This window comes from Callorhinus ursinus, unplaced genomic scaffold (genome assembly GCF_003265705.2).
Source record: "Callorhinus ursinus isolate GAN/ISIS: 27379988/994484 unplaced genomic scaffold, GSC_fseal_2.0 scaffold4, whole genome shotgun sequence".
Lineage (NCBI taxonomy): Eukaryota > Metazoa > Chordata > Mammalia > Carnivora > Otariidae > Callorhinus > Callorhinus ursinus.
Window position 1 is genome coordinate 56,283,177 of NW_027397066.1, and position 13,478 is coordinate 56,296,654.

The 13,478-nt window shown below is 38.4% G+C and overlaps 1 protein-coding gene across 14 annotated transcripts in view; it reads left to right on the forward strand.

Moving 5' to 3' along the window:
- RUFY3 (RUN and FYVE domain containing 3) overlaps positions 1–13,478 on the forward strand; it is a 77,447-nt gene that overhangs the window by 16,299 nt on the left and 47,670 nt on the right. For 4 of the 14 annotated variants that reach the window (XM_025887807.2, XM_073891766.1, XM_073891765.1 and 1 more), the window contains one exon: positions 587–640. The exons of the other annotated variants lie outside the window; for them this stretch is intronic. The gene's annotated coding sequence lies outside the window, so the exon portion shown is untranslated. The remainder of the gene's footprint in view (positions 1–586; positions 641–13,478) is intronic. 14 annotated transcript variants of the gene reach the window in all.

A 13,478-nucleotide genomic window follows, 5' to 3' on the forward strand; every position in this document is an offset into this window, starting at 1 on the left:
GAGAGAGAGAACACAAGCGGCAGGCAGAGGGAGAAACAGGCTCCCCACTGAGCGGGGAGCCCAATGCAGGGCTTGATCCCAGAACCCTTGGATCATGACCTGAGCCGAAGGCAGATGCTTAACCAACTGAGCCACCCAGGCGTCCCTCAGTACACTTCTTTTCCCCCAGTACACTTTTTTTAAAACCAGGAGGAAATCTACAAATCTATGATTGTAAGTGGATTTCCCCTAAAGACAGGAGCCTAGGATTGATTCCACAGGAGAGGAGAGGGTTCCGAAAAGGGCTTCGTTCAATGAGTGAAACTGGGCTGGACACTGTATATAACTAGGCGATCATCAGGCAGACGTGGGGTGAAGGGGGGACATTTCCAGCAGTACCTGGTGAGCTGACTGAGCTGGAGAATAGCAAGTAGTTAGGAGTGGTAACTATCTCATTGTAGATTAGGAGGATTAAGTGAGATAATTAATGAAAAACACCCTATAATCGTTAGTTATGTGTGTAATAGTTATTCGTAGAGCCACAGTTTGAGCCGCACCACATTCTTAAATACATTACCAATTTAATGTATATTTCTGTTTTTTATAGCTAACTTTTTGGAGCAGTCTAAACTAGTTGTTTACCAGACAGACTAAAGTAATAGTAAGTAAGCTTAAATTCACGTTTTAGCATTGTCCTTTCTTGGACCTCCATAACCAAAAAAATAATTGGTTAAAAATATAAGTCAGTTATCAAGCAATACTTATTTTCCTAGTAACCTTTTAAAGAATGGGAATCCGACATTGAAAGACAATGCACACAGATGATCAATTTAATACAATAAAATATACCATCTGGTTACAAAGACAGCTATAGGCTTTGAAATTACTTTTTTGACTTGGGAAACTTCCTTTTCAAATACAGATAATAAGAGACAGACTGTGGAAGAAGAGATCTATTGGGCAGACACAGTGATTTCCAGGTTACTGTAGAGAAATGTATGTGATGGTGGACTTCATACGTGCCATTACTGCATAACTCTGCAGTGTCCCTGGTACTTGCAGTTTGCTTTAGTACTAGTTCATTACAAGAGCTGGCATTTTACTGTAATGTATAAAGAGAGAGCTTATCTGAAACATCCGCAAGTGTAGTAATGATGCTGCTTTATATGCAAGGATGTGTTTTGGTCAGTCTGTTGGTAGAAATATTTACTGGACATCCCTCCATGCAAAGTCCAGTTCTGGGGACTAAGAAATTGATAGCCCTTCACATTTCCCAGAGGACAGTCTGGGTACAAATTATGGGTGCAGATTTGTGATCAGGTTTTTCCATTCAATAGGACATACTTTACCGTTAAGATATAACAGGGAATACTCTACTGATAAGATAAAAATAAGCAAGGAAAAAATAGATGTAATGGAAAGTGTTATTCAGTGACTATGGGAAGTGTCTGGTGCTGAGATAACCCCATTGACACTAATGTACTTTTACTCATTAATATCACTGCACCCTAGTATAACCCTGTCATGCTTGGGGAACTTTGTATGTTTCCATGTAAAAAGTGCATGTCCCAATGGGCGTTTTGGCAGGGGAAGCCAAATGGTGCTATTTACCAAGAAACTTCATAGCATGAATTCACTATAGTCTAGTGCAGGGCTGGGCACCTGGGTGGCTCGGTTGGTTTAAGCGTCTGCCTTCGGCTCAGGTCATGATCCCGGGAGTCCCAGGATCAAGTCCCACATCAGGCTCCCTGCTCAGTGGGAAGTCTGCTTCTCCCTCTAAGTCTCTCCCCCCGCCTCAAATAAATAAATAAAATCTTTTTTTTTAAAAAAAAAAGCCTAGTGCAGGGCTTCTAAACCTGGGATCCTTGATCCTAAAAATCATACATAAAATGTTATTTCTGTATATTTTTTTTCTGGAAGAAAAATCCTTAGTGTCCATTAGAACCCCCCAAAGGAAAAATACAATACTTAAGAAACTCAGTTTTTATCATACAAACTCTTGGCCCTTCATTCAACATACATTTAAGTGTCCTACTTATAATTTATGCCCCACACTACAGTAGGTTCTAAGGTACAGTGAACAAGTCCAGTCCTCTGTATTTTCCGGACTTATTGGCAAGTGGGGGTTGTGGAGTGGGGTACTTCAAGTAAAGTAATAGTCATTGCAGAACAGTGGTACAGAGTAAAAAATCCTATTCCAGGGAAGATTCCCAATTGAAGTAATGTTTGAGGTAAGACCTAAAATGTATACAGGAGTTATCTGGGCATAAAGTGGAGGCAACGGGTATTGGTGGGGTGTGGGTGGTGAGGAGACAGTACTTTCAGAGACCCAAATGCCAGAACTGAAAGATTATCCGTATATATTTTTAGCCACTTTCCAAATTTCCTTTCCATGTAATTTTCACCAGAAATATTAATAAAGCCACATGCTCTACTAGTAACAGAATGTTAGAGATAGTGATGAAATAGATTTTTTTCTCTTCTGATTTTGCACAATGTTAATTTTTTAACCATAAAATCTTAAGTGTCTTAACAGTGAATAAGTTGTATTATATGTGTGCGTTTACTCCTATACTTTAATAAAATGAACATATACTAGATATTATGTGAATTTTAATAGCCCTCCTACATAAGACTTAATAAGAGTCATTTCCCCAAATTAATAGAAAAACCAAACAATTATTACTCTTTTATTTTATAAAGTATCAAATTTATTTTGTAGCTGGTTTCATTTTTAAATTAGAACTGTTGAGCACTTCTTGTAACAAAATTCTTTATCAGAAGTAGGGAAAACAGTAATAAGCTATTAAATCCTGACCATGAACAAAATTATGGGTTCATCCATTTATAAAAGCCATTCTTAATGGTAAAAAGTTTAAGACAGCTATTACTCTTAATATTGAACATCAGTAACATGCAAATTTGTGAACAGATTTCCTATTTTCACTTATTTATATGTGACCATTCCCTTATCTTTTTGATGATAAGCATGTATTTACTAAGAAAATTATAAGCATGCAATGCTTGATGCTTATGTGAAATTAATTGAAGTTGATGAAAAATCAAGGCTACAATTATTTTCATAAGGGAACATGTTAATCATATCGAAAGTATCACTTGGCTGAACTATATAAATGAACTTTTATTGTTGCATTTAACGCAACACCTATATACACACAAGGCATCTGGCTATTACAGTTTTCTGTTATGATTAAACAAACAGTGCTACGTGTGTTAGGGCATAAAAGAAGGATATCTGTGCTGTGTTCCACAACGAAGTCTTAATTTTGTCTTTCATTTTCATTTCTAAAACTACCAGGAACTAATTATGTCACCTCTAGATTCCTACACCTACTTTCACCTTTTCTCCAAACCCATTTTTCTTCCTGTCCTGATTCATTCTTCATAAAATTGCCAAAGAAGTCTTTATGAAAGGAAACTTTTCATTCTTGTACAAGAGCCCTGTTTCAGACAGCCTACTCTATTACATGTAGAGTACTCCTGAAAAGGGGGTGATGGGGTTGTCGTGGAGGGGATGTTATCATTTATTGAGCAATGATTGTGGTGCCAGGAACTGTTTCCTCTAAGTAATAGGTATGTAGTATCTCATTTAATCATTACAACCACCTTTGGAGCCTAGGTATTATTACCCCCCTTTTACTAATTGACATTTGGGAATGTAGTAAGTGGTAGAGCCAGGATTCAAACACAGGCAGCCGCCATTCAGCCTGCTTGGGACACTCCAATACCAAAACTCTGAATGTAAATTCAACAGCAGACCTGCATGTAACAAAAGGCATCTTCCCTGGTTACATCTTTCCAGCAGTTTTGTATACAGTTGATCACAGCATTGGCCAGCTTAAGTCCAGTGAATGTCAGAATGAGGCCAAAGCATGTCATTTGGGGTGTGCTTGGTGATTGCCATCAATTAAATTGGAAATCTTAGCTTTTATCCACTTGTTTTCATTTTCTTCTTTCCACTCATTTTTATAAAGTACATGAAAATATTTACATGATTGCACAGATACCACCAAACAGCAAAAAGGGCACACTGCTGAAACTGACCTGGCTGGCAGGCAGCAAGCACCTTTATGTGCTAAATTTAAAATGTTTCTCAAGTAGATGTACAAAATGATGTGAAAAGATAATGGTGGTAAGAGAAGTATTCATGATTATGGATTGTTTGGAATAGTCACTACACTGAATCCTTAGTCTTGAAAGGCCTAGTATTTCCATGCCCTTCTTTGGGTAATTTTACTTATCTGATGTTTTTTTTTCAAACTCCCGTTCAGTACTTAACGATTTCAGCCAGCTGGTTGATTCTCACTTCACCAGGACCCTGATTATTCTTGCTATTACACGACTCCCTCTTCAGATTCTGTATGCTGACATCAAATCCGGAAATGGAAGGCCCCTTGACTTCCTTCATCCACAAGGCCTTCTCTAGTATGCGCAACACTCTTCATTTCCTGAATCGTTGGGTACTCCCTGTGCCACTTGATTGAATGCGCTTGGAATCATTCTCCAGTGATTAATTTTAATCTGTGTGATTCCTCATTTATGAAATTATGTAGAAAGTTCTTTGGGGCAAAACTTTTCTTTTGCATCCTTCAGAAGGCCTCATGGTACTGTGTACTATTTATGGTAGCTTTCCAACACACTTTGGGTGAACTCAGTAATACCTCCTAACCCCAGCAAATAATCAGTGGTGAAAGGAAAGATTATTGAAATACCGTCCCTCCATTACACACAATTTATGTTTTTTGAGTTTTTTTAATTTAATTTTTTAGTCACTTATTTCCTATTCCAGATTCACTATATCTTACTTAGAAAATTGAAGTTTAGTATAACATAATTTGTTATTGTTGTTTTCTAATATATCCATGAATAATATTCAGTGCTGATGAGAGTGCAGGAAGACTTAGGCGTGGGGTCTGCTGGTAGGTGTATACATTGGTGCAGTCTTGTTGGAAATCACTTTATCACTGTGAATCAAGAACCTCAAAAAATTAAGTTTAGTGATTATACCAGATATCCGTCTTCGAGAAATAATCAGAGATACTGATTCAAAGCACAGTTTTATGATTTATAGTAGCAAAACCTTAAAAAGCAGCTCAAGTAGCCGAACAGGAAAATGGCTCAATAAATTCTAGAACATCTATACAACAGGCACTAAAAATGGTATTGTGGAAGAATATTTAATGGCATAGGGTATTGTTTAGAATATAATTTTTAAAAAGCTGTCTCCAAACTACATACACTGTGGTCACAATTTGTGTTAAAGGAAGGGGTACACATTCATCACAAGTAAAACAAAATATACCAAAAATGTAAAAAGTATTCCCTCTGGATAGTGGAATGACAGGTGATTATTATGATATCTTTATGCTTTTTTATGTCTTCCAAATATTCTACAAGAGGATATATTACTATAATCAGAAAAAAATGCTATTTTTTTAAAAGTGGAAAGCTTTTTGACAACTATAGGTGAGCAGTCATCCATCTGACTCATATTTATTAAGTACTTTCCATAACAGTTTCACATCCATGAAAAGGAGCAATTGCCTAAAAGCAGAGCTACTGCTTTGGATTCTATCATCAGTATAATTTTTTTATATGTCTAATAGACGTTTTGGGTTTTTCCACGTCATAGGCCTGTGTTTATTTACTGGCATGCTTTGTTTTCAGAGCTGTCTGAAAGCTGCATGCCGTGCACAAGGGTGACCCACGGGGTCTAGACTCAGGTACATTCGGTACAGCATTTGATTTATTCCTTCCAGAAGTGTTCAGAAAATAAAACCTGAATTGTTAGGATTCTGGTGTTCACAGAATCCTGTTACTGTTCTATACTTTTGATACGGCATACCTCCTTTTGTAATCTGCCCTTGGTTAGATATGGGAACATTTGCTGCCACCAGCCCGGATAGCCTCTGATCTCCATTGTCAGGTTCTCCAAGTTGTGATTATGTGTGCACAAGGCAGTCTTTGTGAACTTTTCAAAGTGTGGAGGTGGTAGCTTTCAATACCGTCTCACAAGCCTACTGGGCAAAGTTCTTTGGACAAAGTTCATCCCTTCTTGTTGCTCTGCTGTGGAATAGCTTGGCTAGTCACCCTTTCAAGGTAAGTTTTGCCCAGAGAAATATTAGCAGAGCTACTTGATGCCTCTGAACTGACTGTAATGTGCTCTCCATAAAATCCCCTTTCTTCTTCCCTGGCCAGTTCTTCCCACCTCCTTAATGCCCCTGCCCTGGTGTCCACTTCAGGGCATTGTCCTTAATCACAGTGACTTACCATCTTTCCTCCCTATTGGTGAGCCTTTCTGGACCTTTCTTAGAGCTTTTTCTTTAACCTTTAGTTTGTGCCTTTCTTTTTTTTTTTTTTTTTTTTAAGATTTTATTTATTTGAGGGAATGAGAGAGAGAGAGCACATGAGAGGGGATAGGGTCAGAGGGAGAAGCAGGCTCCCTGCTGAGCAGGGAGCCCGATGTGGGACTCGATCCCGGGACTCCAGGATCATGACCTGAGCCGAAGGCAGTCGCTTAACCAACTGAGCTACCCAAGCACCCTTTCTTAACAGAGTTTACATTAACTCTTCTTTGGGTTACCAGCTTCCAGTGCCAGAAAGTCATTTCTCATAACCTGATCACGGACATATTTACCATTTTCCAGACATAAATCTGTAGCAGGTTAGATAACTACTCAGTGATGGAGCTCAGATTGGAATTCAAGCTGTTGGATTCCCAGCCTTGGGTACCCATGAGACCTGGCCGGAAAGGGGAAGTGATGTGATTTGAAAGTACCCACAGTATTCCCTGCTCTTCATTGTGCTATATTTTGGTTTTTTGGCAGTGCCCCCTTTTTGGGGGGAAGTAGAAAGTATAATGAGGCACAGTTTTCCATTATGGCTCTTCCAGCCCCCTGCCAATCTACTATGACTGCTATGAAGTACTTTTTTTTTTTTTCCAACAGAGAGCAAGATAGAGAACAGGAAGGTAGGGGAGGGGCAGAGGGAGAGGGAGAAGCAGACTACCCCTGAGCAGGGAGCCTAATGTGGGGCTTGATCCCAGGACCCTGAGACCCTGACCTGAGTCCAAGGCAGCCGCTTAACTGACTGAGCCACCCAGGCGCCCCTGAGGTGCTTTTGAGTACAGAGGAGTAAATATGAAAAACTGTTCCTTACAATTTTTCATATTTGAACTTTGCTGGAGAACAAACAGAAAGATATGATGAGGGGCGCCTGGGTGGCTCAGTCGTTAAGTGTCTACCTTTGGCTCCGGTCATAATCCCAGGGTCCTGGGATCGAGCCCCACATCAGGCTCCCTGCTCAGCGGGAAGCCTGCTTCTCCCTCTCCCACTCCCCCTGCTTGTGTTCCCTCTCTCGCTGTGTCTCTCTCTCTCAAATAAATAAATAAATAAAATCTTTAAAAAAAAAAAAAGATTTGATGAGCTTAGAAGCACATGTGTAGAGGGAGAAAGAAATACATTTGTTGACAAATGGCCCCTAGGGGCGCCTGGGTGGCTCAGATGGTTAAGCGTCTGCCTTCGGCTCAGGTCATGATCCGGATCGAGTCCCGCATCGGGCTCCCTGCTCCTTGGGAGCCTGCTTCTCCCTCTGCGCCTCTCTCTCTCTCTCTCTCTCTCTCTCTCTGGCTCTCATGAATAAATAAATAAAATCTTTAAAAAAAAAAAAACAAATGGCCCCTAAGTAATTATTTTTCATTATAACTAAATATTCCCAAATAAAATGTATATGTCAGTGTGCTGAAAATAATGGAGGGTTTTTTTAAGAAAATATATATTGTTATGTACATAATGTATTTTATGAAAAGAACTATTTTTCTAGTTATATAAATGATATATTCACACTGTAAGAGTTACAGAATACAGAAGAGTATAAAACACAAAATAGAATTCACCTGAAGTTCTAGCACCTATTGATAAACACAGATAAGATTTAGTAACCAGAGTCTCTTTTTTATTAATATATACAGAGTTCACTTACAAGTTCACACAGATTTTTACATGTAAAATCATACCATTCCTGTGTTGTGTGACCTGCCTTTTTTCCTCTGCAGTATCTTTCCACATTGGTAAATAGAAATCTGTTATCACCTCATTTAATGTCTTCTGTTTTTTGGATATGCCATAATATCTTTGACTTCTTTGTTACAACTTTTAAGTTGTTTCTAAATTTGGCCACCACTGACAGTTTGGGTACATCATTATTTTTTAATTTGAACACTTCACCAGTTTTCCTTTTTAGACGTGGAGTTTCTGAGTCAAATAGTAAGATACTTTCATTTTTTAGACACATTTCCAAGCTGCCATAAACATTAAAAAAATTTTTTTAACAGCATGGTATCAAACTTTCACATTGGCTACTTCTTTGCAACTCGTTTTTGTCTTTCCCTACTGCAGTTGGTTGTGGTTTCTCACAATACTAAAATCTGAACTTTCCAAAGGAAACAGTTGTGTGGGGGGTTTTTTGTTTGTTTTTAAGACAGTTGATACAGCAGCTATAAACTGCATGATTGTATTTTATCTGTTTTTTTTCTTTAAGCTAATGACAATATCCTAAGCAGAAGAGAATTAATTTTACTGTTAAAAGTACAATAAGAAATTTCATGATTTTCTGTGATTGCTGGAGTTTGTTTTCTGGGGTGAAAGGCTGCTGGGATTTTTCTCTTTCTCCTCAGAGCTATAAAACTCAGGCTGTGTACTACATTTCATCTGAGAATTCCATAATGTCTGGTCCTGTGGGCAGCAGGCTTCCCAGTTGAGGGTATCAGACACCTCATGATGATTTCTTGCCATTGAGGCAAGGCGGCAGAGGGTCTGCTGATGTGGGGAGGCCCCTATGCCTCATCCCCTCAGTCCCCATCAGCCCATATCCTCCCGAGCCTTCCAGCGTCACATAGCTGCTCACCTGACTTAGGAATCTATTTTATCTTATCTCTCTAATACCAGTCCCTTTTTACCTCATGTCACAGTTACTTCGTTCTCCTCAAGGGCAGTGTCTAGGGATATTTTCTGTTTGTGACTTCTGTACAAACTGCCTTAGTAAAATCCTTTGCTCAGCATACATGCTAAGTATTAAATGGCTCAAGTGTTGCAGCTATACTAAGAAAGCCTGTATTTCTCTTGTGTCTTTCTCCTTTCACACGGAACGCTTTACTTCTAACCCTTCTGGTCACCAGGTGTGTGTGTGTGTGTGTGTGTGTGTGTGTGTGTGTGTGTGTGTGTGTGTGTGTGTGTGTGTGTGTGTGTTGGGGTGGGAGGTTCTAACACCAAGCAGTTCTGTGACACCAGCTGGGTGCCCTACAATTTAACTCAGTTCTAACTCTGTCTACCTGGAGTTAGTGTCAGATCCCACAGGTTAAGGGCTCAGTCCTACAAGACTGCCCCCCACTCCAGATACTAATCACAAGTAGTAGTAGATCCCCAGGTTACCCACAACTTTTGTCCAACTTGGCGACAAATCAGAGGTTCCCATGACCTCTTTCTTTCCCCTTAGATTCAGTTACTTGCTAGAACAGTTCACAGAACTCAGGGAAACATGTATGTTTGCCGTTTATTAAAGGATATGAGAAAAGGATACAGATGAACAGCCAGATGAAGAGATACGTAGGGAGAGGTCTGGGAGGGTCCCAAATGCAGGAGCTTCTTCCTGGTGGATTTGGGGTCTATCACCCTCCTGGTATGTAGATGTGTTCACCAACTGGAACACTTTCAAACCCCATACTACTGGGATTTTGTGAGACTTCCCCACATAGGCATGATCAGTAGCCTCCATTTCCAGCCCCTTTCCCCTCTCTAAAGAAGTGGGAAGTGGGACTGAAAATTCAAGCTTATAATCATGACTTGGTCTTTCTGGGGACCAGCCCCCATCCAGGAGCCCACCCAGAGTCACCTCATTAGAACAGAAGATGCTCCTAGTGCTGTTATCACTTAGGAATTTACTAGGTTTCAGGAGCCCTGTGTCAGGGACTGGGGAGGAAGACCAAGTAGAGATTTCATGTTACAAATCACAGGATCACAGTCATTTAATGTTACTTTTTTCAGGACCATTTGTGATATTTTTGTTTTTACTCTGCTGTGGGGAAAAGATCTTGGCCTAAATTACTGGTTTATTAGAACAGAACCTCTTAGCATTTTTAAAAATTAGTTTGATAGTTCCTATACTAATATTTATGTTACCAAGCTAATTGTATTATTAGTTAGTGGACAGCACCTCAGCTGTTAAACTTGTCATTTGGTCTACTTGTGTTGACTTGTTTTTTCTGCTGTGTTTAATATGTAGTTTAGTTTTTTTTTTAAATCCCACTCTATTTTCTTTTTTAATTATGGCAAATATACTTAGAAGAATCCAGCTTGTTAGCCAAATATACTTAGAAGAATCCAGCTTGTTGAGAATACAGGGCACATGTTGGTTTCTTGTAAAGGTAAAGTCGACATTGAATACCTAAGGTGGGCTAAGTACTTTAAATTGGTTAGCTTTTATTTTCACAACAGTCCTTTAAAGAGTTATTTATGATCAGTAGTTGGACCTTCAAGAAGACTTCCCCCCCAAGAAACTGTAATACACTTTTTAAATCAGAGCCACCTAGCCTCAAGGAGACAGTGTAACTTGGTTACATTTATCTCTAAATTTGACTGTAACTTGGTTGTCTATAGTAATGACACTCCTGAAAAAAGAATATATCAAGAAGAAGAGAGATCTCACAGCCCTGGACGCGTAAACATGGAGAGGGACTTTGAGCTCATTTAAGCATTTCTTAAGAGAGAAGGAGCTTCAGCTAATTCCCTCATCCAGAGAAAAAAGATGGAAGTACGCAGGGCCCAAGGCCTTGTGACAACAGTGGCCCGACCCCAAATCTTTATCAGTGTCAAAGCCAGGGCACCTTCTACCTGACTACACTGCCATCGCCACTGGGCGAATATTTTACAGTACTACCTAATAGTCTGCTGACTTAGTCTTAGACCTGAAACAGAATGTTAGCCAAGAAAACGGTTCACTGAACCTCAAATAAGCTATGCTTCCTAATTTGGGGCCCTTGTACAGTTCCAGCCTTGTCTCTTACCTCTTGACTTTAAAAAATGTCTTTGCTCATGTGCATCTCATGAGTCTGTTAGTGCAGCATTTTTAACCATTTAATCCAAGCGTTTAAAGTGGAGTGGTGGTCCTGATATTTCATTAGCTGACTCAGGGCACCACCCACAGTGACAATCCATTTCCAAGCTATGCAACTCCTTTCCTTGTCAGTCAGTGTTTTGAGTGGGAACTGAGGCTCTGTGTTTAGCTAGAGTATCTTTGGAAGCTCCCTTTACTATATAACTTTACAGTACACATTTGGCATAGTTCTGATTGGTACAGCTCTGAATTATGCACTATCAATAGACAAATTTTAATGCAGGCCTATCTTCTGTATCAACTAGCCTTTAGATTATTGCTCTCTGAAATTTGTGAATATGTATTATATGACACAAAGTTAATATATATTTTTAGATCAGGTAAAACATGCTCAAAAGCAGCAAAGTATTATCCCTAAAAAAGTGAAATGTTCTGGGGAAAAGACAAGAATTGTCCATGGTACTATCATCTTCAATTCATGTATTAGATACTTTCATTGTTGTTGTTTTAATAATTTGAACATATTCCAGGGGGCATAATTTTTAAAATATTTTGTAAATCCTTCTTTGAGAAGATTATAAAAGAACATCACAGTATCCATTCTTTATTGCAATAAAATACTGAGCATGCCACGGTAAGTGGAAAACAACTTTAGAAGAAGAAAACACACCTTTTTTATCTTTCAGGGAGGAGGGCCCTTTTAAATTGATTCCATCACTCTGATACTCATAACTTTTTAAAAGCATAACAGAAAATGTATCTGATTGAAACAACCTGAGAAACTGCTGGAGATGGGACATGGCAGGGGGAAAGTCAGAGAGACCCCTTGTACTCACCACCCCTTCCTACCTAGAAATTCACTTTCCAGAACTCTTCTGTGCACAAGTCTCAGAGGACCTTTATATTTTGCTTTAATGATTAGGTAGACTTTTATTTTATTAGGTGACAAATACAGTTTCTAGGTAAAGAAAATGTAGGATAAAATAGAAATATCCACCTCACTGACTTTCACAAGGTGAACATAGCAAGTCTTTAGAGTAAACTCATGTGGTGGTTAAGAGTACATTCCTACATAATAAAAATTTGTAGCATATTGTCAGATTCTATTTGAAAATGATATATGGAAATAAATATATAATGTATTTTGGCATTAATTTATTTTAAAATAATAGTAATTAACACTGATACTGTGCTTTTTCTATATGAAACACTATCTTAGTGCTTTACACATACATAACCACAATTGCAGAATCCAGAAAAGCTCTGAAAACCAAGAGCATTTTTCACAAATTTGCCTGGACTCATTTGGTGCTAAAACATGACCTGAATTTATTTGAGGCTATTTATAGTTTTTATTTCTCTTATTTAACTTGAATAATCATTTATTTCCCACAGGAATGTTAATGTGCTTGATTGTAAGATACTGCCCTAGGTCCTGCTAGTTCTGCATGTTTTTTGGCCTCCATATTTACCATTTTACCTTTTTTAAAATTAAAAAAATAATCTGAATTTCAAAATATATTTGGCCAGAAAATAATAACATGAAGGATTGGGTCCTGTGCTTACCCTTTTATCCTCATAACAGTGCTGTAAGATAGGCACTGTTCTTTTCCCTTTTTTATAGAATGAGGAAACAGGAAAAAGAGATGAAGTAAGGGACAAGGTCATAGGGCCATTAGGAGTGGAACTGGGTTGTCAGCCCCAGGGATCCGGCTCCTGCATCTGTTCTCTGAACCACCGTGACTTGCTTGGGATGTTGACACAGTTAGGGATTTAATCCTAGATTTCTGTGCCCTACTCCTGTTGTTTTCTAATTATTAATTTCTAGACTTTTTAATTGGGAGACAATACAAGTGTAAAGTTATCAATACTTTCATTCTTTTTATATTCCCTGTCCCCAGGTCTGGTCTAACCAACAGTCTACAACTTTAATCACATGTCACGTTATTAGATACTCATCTGCTTCCCTGTTTTCTGAATTTAAATTTAAATATTATTTGTATCACATTTTTATAGCTATGTATTTATTTAACACTAGAATGTACCCTTATAGCCCACTTGGAAAATCACTATATCACATCAGAACTAAAAATTAACCAATTAAATTACAGTGATAACTTAATAAACTAGTGAGAAAGCAGGACAAATGATAAATTCTTTTCCAAGATCATGTTTCTGTGTTATTGCCTCAGACCCTATGGTGGTTTCTGTGGTAAATTTTTCAAGAAGGAAGGCTTATGATAGACAAAGTATTCTTTGCCCATTTTCTCATTTTTGTTATGCTTCATCCTCTGACAATTTCTCTTTATTTGCTGCATATTTATACATATGAAATTCACATGATTTTGTGAGTTTGCATGTGAATATTG